Here is an 11,917-nt window from a genome sequence, read left to right as displayed (position 1 = left end):
AGTAGCAGGCAGAGCTGCTTGGAGCCTGACCCACTGATTTGTGATCTCTTTTTCCAACAACTGTTCTAACTCAACTGAGCCTAGAGCCTAACAGCTCTGGGGCTCACCGTAAAGTTCAGTCTTAAGGCATACGTGAGAACTTTCAAAACAATTCCAGTCCCTCAGGGAACAAGACCAAAAACGAAAAATGTGACTTCATGAAACTAAAAAGCTGCTTACAGTAAAGCCTACAGAACAGCAAAAAATATATACAACGGAGGACTAATATATAGGACACACACAAAACAAAACAGCCTCCTTCCTCCAAAACCCTAAATATCAAGAAAACAAACAACCCAATTAAAAAATGGACTATGGATCTGAACAGAGAATTTTCAAAAGAAGAAATACAAGTGGTCAATGAACAGCTTTAAGAGTGATCAACATCCCCAGACATCAAGGAAATGCAAACTAGAACTACTCTGGGATTCTATCTCACCCCAGTCATGAAGAAACAAACGATGACAGGTGCTGGCGAGGATGTGGGGCAAAGGAACCGTTACTCACTGTTGGTGGGAAGGAAAACCAGTGGGGCCACTCTGGGAGGCAGAGTGAAGCTTCCTCAAAAAACCCCAACTAGAACTACCTATGTCCCAGCCATGCCTGGGCACATACCCAAAGGACTCTACATCCTACAGCAGAGATACTTGTATGTTAGTGTTTATTGCTGCTCTATTCATAATAGCAGGGAAATGGATCAGCCTGGATGTCCATCGATGGATTAATGGATAATGAAAATGTGGTTCATATGCACAATGGAATTTTATTTAGCCATTAAGAAAAACGAAATCATGAAATTTGCAAGTAAATTAATATAACTGGACAAAATTATACTGAGTGAGGGTCACGCAGGCCGAGGAAGACAAACATCACATGTTCTGCTTTATATATGAGTTTTAGCTTCAGGTCTTTAGAATTGTGTGTTTAAATTGGAGTACCTGTGGAAGCCAGGAAACTAGAAAAGGGTCATGGGTGGGGGAGTCCTCAAGGGAGGCGGGAAACAGAGCACAGCTGGCATGAAAACACAGGGATATTGTGGAAGAGTTCAAGCAGGAACGGGGGTAGTAGGTGGGCAGGTCAAGGGAAAGGGGACAGAGAGTTAACCAAAGTGAGGGGAACTTGGTGCGCTGACTACAACCCTGAGAGTTAAAAGGCTGACAGCCTTCCTGGCTGACACAGACAGCACATATCCTCACGCACGATACAGAGACATCACACTGGAACTGAGCTGGACGTTTCCTCCCTGCTGGCTGGCGTTCACAGTGCTGGAGGGTGCAAGGCGGGCTGCCAGGGAAGGAAAGGCATTGCTCTCAGCCAGCCAAGAACCCCATAAACCGACCTGCCCACTGGGGCAGCAGTGGTATAACGGCTACGAAGGCAACCAAGGGCTCTCTGGTTGGTTTTGAGGCCTGCTCCACAAGAAGGAATTCATGCCTGGTACTGTAAACCCAGTTAACACCCATGGTTGAGGAGGTTTTATGCCAGAGGTGGGGGAGATGACTAATGCTTAGCTAAATTAATATAGCACCAAGCAGCCTTCTTAATTGTTTATCCCCAATGCTATCCTCAGTCTTAACCGGAGAAGCTTCTCTTTGCAATGAACGGGAATGAGTGCGGAGTAATGACTGCTCAAGGCACTAAGTCCCAGGGCTATAGAGGTGGCTCAGTGGTTAAGAGCACTGGCTGCTCTTGCAGAGGATCCAGGTTCAATTCCCAGCACCAGCATGGTGGCTAACAACTGTCCATAACTCCAGTTCCAGAGAATCCGACACCTTCTTCTGCCCCTCTGAGGGCATTGCACACTCAGATGCATTACATATATGCAGGCAAAACACTCGCACACATAAATTAAAAAGATTTTTTTTTAAGAAAATAGAATCCCATCTCAGGGGAGACTTTAAATTTTTTATTTACTTATTTTAATTTTTTATATATGAGTGTTTTGCTTGCATGTGTGCAAGCATCCCATGTGTGCAGTGCTCACGGAGGCCAGAAAAGGGCATCAGATTCCCTGGAACTGGAGTTAATGGATGGCTATTAACTGCTCTATGGGTGCTAGGAACTGAACCTGGGTCCTCTACAAGAGTAGCCAGTGCTCTTAACCACTGAGCCATCTTTCCAATCCCTTTATCAAAACTTTTATCAATTCTAGTCTGATGCCTCAGGTCATTCCTCCTAAAACAACCACCTTGTATTCTAAGAACACCAGAGCTCCACAGGCAGATCACCCCCAAGCAGGACCGCTCATCTTGAGGGAATCAGAGTGTTCCTTTAGGCAATATGGACTTCTTTGGACCATATTGCACAGCCAGAGCTGAAATAGGAACCAACCAGACCAGACCTTCACCAAGGCCAATTTTACAGCCACTCTCCACTGCCCCGGATCCACCTCTGTTTAAACAAACCTTGTTCAGTGCCACAGAATGGGCTGAAATGCTTACCTTCCCTTCTCTAAACTTCCATTTAAGATTTTTATTACATCAGTTTTCAATATTTTACATGTGTTTATTTATTGTGTGTGTGTGTGTGTGTGTGTGCGCACGCACACATGCCATGATGTATGTGTGGAGATCAGAGGACAATTTGAGAGAGTTGGTTCTCTCCTTCCACCACACGAGTTCCGTGGGTCAAGTTTGGGTTTGCTGACTGACAAGCACTCTAACCTGCCGTCACCTTTTGTGATTTTTTACATTTGCTTATTCCTTTACTTTAAAAAATATTTTATTTATTATTTTTTTATGTGTATGAATGTATTGCCTGCATGTATGTAAGGTGTACCCATGTTTTACAAGGTCCTTGGAGGTCAGAAAAGGGCAGTGGATTCCTCTATAACTGGAGCTACAGATGGTTGTTAGTCACCATGTGGGTGCTGGGAACCGAACCCAGGTCCTCTGCAAGAGCAGCCAGTGGTCCTAACCACTGAGCCATCTCCAGCCCTTTCACTTATTAGCTTACAAAGTAATGTGTTTCCTTGTGTTTTTTCACACACACCCATGTCCCTGTCCCTTCCCCACTTCCAGCTTTTCTTCCGCAGTCTCCCTTCTCCACATTCATACCACATGTGTCCTGTCCCCTCATGTCCCCTGAGGGTCCTTTCTGTCCCTTTCATGTGCCCCTTTCTAGTTTCCTGGCCTCTGCCTACACTCACTCTCTCATAAATACATAAAAACAAGAAGCTAAGATCTGCACATGACAGAGAGCACAAGTGTTGGTGTTTCTGAGCTGAGTACCTCACTTAGTACAAGATCTTCCAGTTCCTGGAAATTTTGTAATTCTGTTCTTTGTTGTTTTGGTTTTGGTTTGTTTGTTTGTTTTTAGAGACGGGTGTCCCTATAGCCCCAGCTCGCCTGGAACTTGCTACATAGACAGGTTTACCTTGATTGCACAGAGATCCTCCTGCCTCTGGCTCCCAAATGCTAGAACTAAAGGCATGCACCACCATACCTGGCCTAATTTCATTATTCTTTATGGCTGAATAAAATTCCATTGTGTATATACATCACATTTTCATTATCTGTTAATTCACTGATGGACAGCTAAACTGATTGCATTTCCTTACTATTGTGAATAGAGCATCAATAAACACTGACCGGCAAGTATCTTTGCTGTAGGATGTAGAGGCCTTTGGGTAAGGGCCTCAGAGTGGCACAGCTGGGACAGTTCTAGTTGGGGTTTTTTGAGGCAGCTTAACTCTGACTCCCGTAGTGGCCACACCGGTTTTCCTTCCCACCAACAGTGAGTAACGGTTCCTTTGCCCCACATCCTCGCCAGCATCTGTCATCGTTTGCTTCTTCCTGACTGAGGTGAGATGGAATCCCAGAGTAGTTCTAGTTTGCATTTCCTTGATGGCTGAGGTTGTTGAACAGTTTAAAAAACATTTATTGGCCACTTGTATTTCTCCCTTTTTAAATATTTTATTATTTTTTATGCGTTATGAATATTGCCTGCATGCATGTAAGTGCACCCGTGCTGTGCAATGCCTGAGGAAATCAAGAGAATGTCAGATTCCCTGGAACTGGAGATATGAACTATGACTTTATTGAAAATGTTTTCCATGTCTTTAGAATGAAATCTTCTCCATCTATGGCCATGATTCTTAGACTGGTCTTTTCATGGGACCCTGTTCATTTGGAAAGTACAGTTCATGTTTTTTTTTTTTTTTTTCTTTTGGTCTTTTTGAGACAGGGTTTCCCTGTAGCCTCTGCTGGCCTAGAACTCACTATGTAGACCAGGCTGGCCTTGAACTCACAGAGATCCACCTGCCTCTGCCTCTGCCTGGAGTGTTGTGATTAAAGGCATGTGCTACCATGCCCAGTGATTTAAATGTGTTTTACTTAGCTGTTTGTGTTCTCCTGAAGTTCATCCAGGAGATTGTGACGCCCCTGATTTCTCTTAGTTATAATCTTTGGGATTCGTCCACTTCACTCTTACCGGAGACCATTGTTGTGGGAGTAGCAATTTTTTAATTTTTATTTAATTTTTGTGCATTTCATATAATACATCTTGATCGTATTTAGGCCCCCATCCCGTCAGCACCAGACTTGGTGCATTCTGTTGTATATGAGATTAGTAATTTTTGGAGGAGTTACTTTGCTTGGATTTTCATTTGACTTGTGTTTTTGTGTTCGGATCTGCCTATTTGAAGTTAGGCCATTAGTTAAGTGAATCTATTTTTATTAATTTATTTTATTTTGTATGCATAAGTGTTTTGCTTGCATGTCTGCAAGTGTCCATGCATGCAGTGCCGGCATAATCCAGAAGAGGGCATCAGATTCCCTGGAACTGGAGTTAAGGATGATTATTAACTGTCATGTGGGTGCCGGGAACCGAACCTGGGGCTTCTGGAAGAGCCGCCAGTCTTAACTGCTCAGTCATTTCTCCAGCCCCTAAATTTATCTATTTTTATTTGTTTTAAAATAACTCATTCTTTCATAAGCAGTGTCTGCAGCATTCAAAAGGGGCTAGGTTACTGTAGGGTTGAGGTGTATTTTCCTCTGCTAGACTAGTGATCAGGGCACCAGGCTTGATCCCCAGTGCCCCCCTTAAATTAGAATACTGACTGAAAAAACAATCATTATCAAAGGGCAGGCCCATTGTAAGAGTCAAATAAAGAATCATCGCCACTTGTGCCAATCATTTTAGGAAGCAAAGGGTGCTGAGGGTACTGTGTACACTGATACCCTCCCTACTGCGGGCATGAGAGGAAAAGGGGAACCTTTGTAGTGAGACTAGAGGTTAGTACTGAGTTAGCAGAGAAAAGGTAAAAGACGGAAGTCTATGCAGAAGAGGGAACTGGAGCAAAGGAGGGCAAGGTGAGGCCATTTGGGAAGAGACTGAGAGGGGAGAGAGAGAGAGAGAGAGAGAGAGAGAGACAGAGAGAGAGAGAGAGAGACAGAGAGACAGAGAGACAGAGAGAGACAGAGACAGAAAGACAGAGAGAGACAGAGATACACAGAGAGACAGAGAGACAGAGACAGAGACACAGAGAGACAGAGGCAGAGAAAGAGACAGAGACAGAGACACAGAGAGACAGAGACAGAGAAAGAGACAGAGACAGAGAGACAGAGACAGAGACAGACAGAGACAGAGAGACAGAGAGACAGAGAGAAACACAAAGAGAGACAGAGAGAACCGTCCTGCTCCTGGGAGGCTGAGATTGGGTCTCTGAGAGAAGGACAAGGCCTGAGCCTGAGTAAGCAGCAGACACAGACCACGGCAGCGCAGACAAAGTGAAGTGACAGAGGGTTTTAAGTGTAGGAGGGGTGGATGTGGAGCGAGGAGAGCTGCATGGGGTACGGAGCATGAAAGCAACCTGGCCTGTTTGCAAGTGTGCGGGGTTCAGACCTGAGTCTCTGAGAGGAGCCTGCGCGGGCCCCACCCGGGTAACTCTCCAGTGCCTGGTGCACAGCTCGAGCCTGTGTTTAGCGTTGCCTCCCAGCCTGGGCTTCTTCAAGGTCCCACCTCACTAACAGCTGACTCCTGGCAGTCTGGCAGTTCTTCCGGCTCACACTCAGGGTACATCTGAGGCACTTGCTCTGCGTTTCCTGAGTGTGCAGCTCACACGACTCAGTCCGGGCCTCTTCGAAGAAGCCCGCGAGCTTTGGTGGCCACGTGAAAGCCCGGCATTTCTTTCTGCCGGTCTGTATTCTCTTTCTTTCTTCTTTAAAATGTCTGTTACTGAAAATACCGAGCAGACTTTCCGAGCCTCCCCGGTCAGCGTTTCTCTGGAAACCCGGAGCTCCCGAATCCAAGCCAACGCCCCAGGATGGATTTCCGCTCCCACCTTGTAAAGTTCTCTAGCTCTTTTTAAATTTTAGTTGTTATTATGGAGGGGCACAGGTGCCACAGCACACGTGTCAGAGGCCGCCTGTGTGCAGCTGGCCCCCCTTCACCTTTATGTGGGTTCTGGGATTGAAATTGGGTTGTCAGGGATTAAAGGTGTGCAATACCAGCCTGGCCCCAAGTTCGCTATTGAATTTAGAAATATTTCAGGTGCGTGCTGGAGAGATGGCGAGGGCTCAGCGGTTAAGAGCACTGACCTCTCTTGCAGAGGACCCAGGTTCGCTTCCCAGCACCCACATAGTGGCTGTGAAGGGAATCCGGAGCCCTCTTCTGACCTCGGCACGACATGGGTGCCCTTACATGCAGGCAATACACTTAATAATAAAGGGCTGAGATAGCTCAGCAGTTAAGAACACTGGTTCTGGGTCTTCTTGCAGAAGATCCGGGTTTGAATTCCAGCACCCACATGGCAGCTAACAACTGTCGGTAACTCCAGTTCCAGGGGGTCTGGCAGCCTTTTCTGACCTCCTCCGCATTGCACAGGTGCACTTACCTACATGCATACATAAAAAATGTTAAGATTTTAAAAAATAAAATATTTTTTAAAAAGAAATACTCAGGTGCTACTTCCTCTTCTCACAGATGTTAAATGCTTTCTCCAGTTTCCCCAGACACTCTGCTATCCTCTAAGCCCTCCAGCTTCTATTCTCAAAACTCCCATTAAAATTTTTAAAAAAATTTTATGTGTATGTGTTCTACCTACATGTATATAAGTGCACCACATGTATGCAGTGCCCACGGAGGCCAGAAGAAGGTACTGTATCCCTTGGAACTGGAGTTATTGATGGTTGTTATTGCCATGTGGATGCTGGGAACCAAATCCAGGTCTTCTGCAAGAACAGCCAGGACTCTTAACCCCTGAGCCATCTCTCCAGCCTGAAAACTTCTGTTTTTATTAAACTTTCTTCCTGTCTTTTACCACAACTTCTGTTTGTCTTTTCTGGGGTGGGTAATTAGACTTGATATGTTGGAACCCCCAGAGGGCTACGACTCAAGTTTACATAATTATAGTGACAGAACCAGAAATCTGTCATTGGTACAATGTTCCACTATAGTGCTGACATTTTGTCACATACATAGATTAGATTCTATAACAACCACAGTAATCATAATGGTATAGAACAATCCCATCAGCACAAAGAGCTCCCCTGTGCTACTCCATAGTAGTTACTCCACTTCCTACCTGCCAGGGATTAGGACTGTTTTCCCATTAATTTGTTTCCCATTAGTTACTTTCCTCATGGTGGTGATCCAACACCTAACAAGAAGCCGCTTATGGAAGGAGGGGTCTAAGGTTGCTCAGTCCATCCTGCAGAGAGGTACCCATGGCAGCTGGATACCTGGGGGCTGCTGGTTACATCTCAGCAGTCTGGAAAGCAGAAAGACAGCTCAGACTAGAAGCAGGGGTGGGTTCTAACCCCTAATACCTATCCACCCCCAGCAATTCCCTGTACCTGCTAGGCCTTACCTCTTAAAGGTTCCACAACTTTCCAAAATGGCACCACTGTCTAGGACTAAGTGTTCAAACATGTGAGCCTGTGGGGAGTACTGTCCATTCAAGCTACAACATTCTTCCCCAGCTACCACATTCTGCCCTGGCCACCACATTCCACTCTGGACTCCTGGTCTGTGGCCATCACATAATGCAAAATGTATTTAATCCAACTTTAAAAATCCCTGTAGCCTTGCAGTTGCAACTCTGTTCAGAAGCCAAACGACTTTTCTGAGACTCAAGGCAAACCCTTAGCTGTGGACCCCTGTAAAATCAAAACCGAGTTGCTTACTCCAATAAACAGTGACGTGGAATAAAGATTCCCATTCTAAAAGGGAGACAAGCACCATGTAGTCCTATGACCAAGGTTCGTTGTAGCGTCTTCTGGGCTGCGCTTGGGAGACCCCCTTCTTTCTAGCTTTGGTGCCTGAAGCATGCATAGCCTTTCTCTTGGGCCAGCTTCATGCCAGGCCTGCCACTGTCTGTAGCATATGACCCATGCTCCTGAAATCTATGACATCCTGGGGTCTCCACTCAATTTAGGCTTCACCTTCACAGTTGAATACCACAGCCACTTTGCAGGGACTCTGACCTGCCACACATTGCCTGGCCTTGGAGGCTTCCTAGAACTTTGTTGCAAGCCTCTAAAACTCCTTAACTCTTATGTCGCACACCTGCAAATCTGTACCACATGGATGCTTCCACAGACTTCTGCTGCTGGTTGACACGTAAACTGGTCCCTCCCATCAGGTGCCTCTGTGTGTCTTCGTGGTTGAACTAGGAAAATACACACCCAGGAAGTTGTTTTTGAGCAGGGAACCCCTGTGGCTGCCTTTAGAATGTATTTGCATTTTACACGTAAGAGCTTTCTGTGGGCCTGGTCTTGCAATCAAGACACCTTTCTTATTTTCCTAGTGCGGAATAAGAGGTTTCTTTCAACGGCACTAATCCATTGCCTCCCTGCTCCCTTTTCTTCCAGACTGGGCCTGCGGTGGTTTGAACGGGAGGTGTGGTCTTGCTAGAGGAAGCCTGTCCCTCTAGAAGTGGTCTTGGAGACACACTCTCAAAGCCTGCTCCTTGTGACATGCTTCCCCTAGCAAAGCTGCACCTCCTAAAATCTCCCAAACAGCACCACTAACTAGGGACAAAAGTTCAAATACTTGGAACCTGTGGGAGACACTTATTCAAACCACCACAGGGTCTCATGTAGCACAGGCTGGCCTCTGATGCTCTGTGTGGATCTTCCTGCCTCCACCTCCTGAGTGCTGGCTGGGGTTTCCAAGCTTGTATCACCACCAGCAGGTGCTTGTAGTGCTGGGGCTCAAGCCTAGGCCCTTTGTGCAGGCTAGACAAGCTCTCTACCTCCAAGCTACATCCACAGCTCTCAGTGCACAAGCTCCTTAACTGCTGAATCTTCTCTGCAGTTTGTCTAGCCTCAGCTTTGAGACTTTCCTCCCAAACTTTATCTTTCCAATCTTTCTGCTCCACTTTACATGATTTTTCACAGTAAAGCTGGCTAAGGGCCTTGACCGGTACCCACACCAGCCTGTACCCTATGCTACCTAGAACTCTTCTCCACAAACACCCTCATCCATCACTTTTATTTTTTTATTTTTATTTTATTGTTTATTTTAAAATATTTTATTTATGAGTGTGCTGCCTGCATGTGTGCAAGTGCACCTGTGTCATGCAATGCCCATGGAGGCCAGCAAAGGACATTGGATCCCTGGACCTGGAGTTATGGATGGTTGTTTGCCACAATGTGGGTGCTGGGAATCAAACCCAGGTCCTCTGTTAAGTGTTAGAATTTAGAGCACAGGAAAGAGAGCGGAGCTCCGGAAAAGACCAGCTTCGGACCTTCAACAGATCAAGGCTGCATTTATTCAGCACAGCAAAGGACAGCTGCCTTCCCTTGGAATGGAGGTGTCTGCCGTGGGGAGGGGTGTTGGGAATTATACAGGAAATGAGGCCATGGGTGCAGCTGGGGGGGGGTTCTGCTTGCAGGTCTGGATGTTCTTGAGAAATTTATGGTCTCCTTTTCCTGAAATTGCTCGAGCAGGACAGGCTATCTTGGGTAACAGTCTGTCTCGGCAAAAATATCTATGTTTCAGGACTGGCTGACAGAGGAAAGAGGGCCTCAGGGGACTTCTGGTTTTCTGTATTCAGGGTTTTCTATTGGCAAGAGCAGTCAGTGTTCTTAAATGCTGAGTCATCTTTCCCGTCCCAAATATTTTATTGGTTATTTTTATTTTATGCGTATCAGTGCGTATTATTTTATGCCTGCATGTATGTAAGTGCACCCGTGTCCTGCAATGCCTGTGGAGGTCAGAAGAGGGTGTCAGATACCCTCAAAGTGGAGTTACAGACAGTTGTTAGCCACCAAAGAGGTGCTGGGAACTGAACCCTGGTCCTCTAAAAGAGCAGCCAGTGTTCTTAACCTCTGAGCCATTACTCCTACCCATTCATCCATTACTTTCCTTTGTTTGTTTTGATTTTTGAGACAGGGTCTCCCTATAGCCCCAGCCAGCCTGGAACTTGCTATGTAGACCAGGCTAGCCTCCATCTCAGAGAGATCTGCCTGCTTTGCCTCCCGAGTGCTGGGATTAAAGGCATGCACCACCACATCCAGCTCAGTCCACTACTTTTAAATTCAGTTTCCCTCTGATTTTTCAGGAAGAACATAGATGATTTTCCAGAATAGCATGAGTGTTCTCTACCCATGGAGTTCTGATCCCTCTGAAGCTGTGTGAACCTGGCCTCACTGTTTCTGGTGGTATTCTGGCCTTCTTCACACCCCCAGCATGGCCCATTAAGCTGGGAGTGGAGGGGTATCTATCTATTTATCAATCTTCTGTCTACTATCTATCTGTCTGTCTGTCTGTCTGTATCTATCATCTATCTATCATCTACCTATCACCTACCTTTCTATCATCTATCATCTATTATTTATCATCCATCTATCATTTATCATCTTTCTGTCTTGTATTTATCAATCATCTATCAATCATCTATCGCATTTATCTGTCAATCATCTGTCATCTATTAGTTATCTATTATGTATCTGTCTGTGTATCCTCAGAGACAGAGGATGTGACAGAACGCTGATCAGCGATGAGCCTGGTAAAGGGGCAGTGGTCCTGCGAGGAGCCGCTTCTGCTGTTTCTATTTTTGGATAGGCGGGTGCAGGTGGGAGCCTCCGGGTCCTCCCAGCGTCAGGAGCTTGCAGGGCACAGATTGAGCTGGGGAGGCCCCGCCAGCCGTCCAGATCCAGAGCAGCCGGGTCGGTTCCTGAGGTCCGGGTCGCAGGTCCCCGGCTTCTGCTGGAGTTCACAGCGCAGAGGGTTCCCACGAAAACCAAATTGTGGGTTTTACTTTCACTTCTTCAGTGAAACAGCCAGTTTCATTTTCTAAAGGATGGAAAGAGAAGGAAAGAAAAAAAAAGCCCTTCCCTGACCGGGAATCGAACCCGGGCCGCGGCGGTGAGAGCGCCGAATCCTAACCACTAGACCACCAGGGAGGAGATAGCATCATTTCTTCTGCGGCACTAGACTAGGTGATGCCAGCTGCGCGGGGCGGGCTAGAAATGGATTATGGGGGGGATTATGGGGAGGGAGAGTAGGGAGGGGGTATTGGGGAGGATGGTATTGAAGAAGGGGGACTGCCGTGGGGAGAGTGAGACGGGAGAAGGGGGAGGGATTGCGGGCAGGCGGACTGGGAGGGGGCGGGGACTGCGGCTTGGGGATGCTGGCTTCCCACGACCCTGGTGCGGAGGCGCGGACTGAGGCAGGAGCGTCGCTCCTCCAACCGGCTTGGGCACAGGAAAAGGAAAAGTCGCGGCTTCCCTGAAGCCGGCGCAGAAAGGAAAAAAAAAAAAGATGTGTCAGAAGTGGGATTCGAACCCACGCCTCCATTCGGAGACCAGAAAGCCCGTAGGGAAGGATCACGCCTTGAGTCTGGCGCCTTAGACCACTCGGCCATCCTGACACCCGTAGATCTGCCGCGCCCGCGCGGCCTGGAGCCTGAGCGGCTGATGGGACCGCCCCG

The 11,917-nt window shown here is 46.9% G+C and overlaps 2 non-coding genes across 2 annotated transcripts; both read right to left on the bottom strand.

Moving 5' to 3' along the window:
* Positions 1–11,318: 11,318 nt before the first annotated feature.
* Trnae-cuc lies at positions 11,319–11,390 on the bottom strand. Its single transcript has one exon. It is a non-coding gene; the product is annotated as a tRNA-Glu (tRNA).
* A 361-nt stretch (positions 11,391–11,751) lies between these two features.
* Trnal-caa lies at positions 11,752–11,857 on the bottom strand. The gene is made up of 2 exons: positions 11,820–11,857; positions 11,752–11,797 (listed from the first exon to the last, which is right to left on the bottom strand). It is a non-coding gene; the product is annotated as a tRNA-Leu (tRNA).
* Positions 11,858–11,917: the final 60 nt, after the last annotated feature.

Source organism: Nannospalax galili, unplaced genomic scaffold (genome assembly GCF_000622305.1).
Source record: "Nannospalax galili isolate Female #2095 unplaced genomic scaffold, S.galili_v1.0 scaffold1012, whole genome shotgun sequence".
Taxonomy (NCBI): Eukaryota; Metazoa; Chordata; class Mammalia; order Rodentia; family Spalacidae; genus Nannospalax; species Nannospalax galili.
The sequence above is the reverse complement of the archived record's forward strand: the minus strand, read 5'-3'. Positions and strand labels throughout refer to the sequence as shown.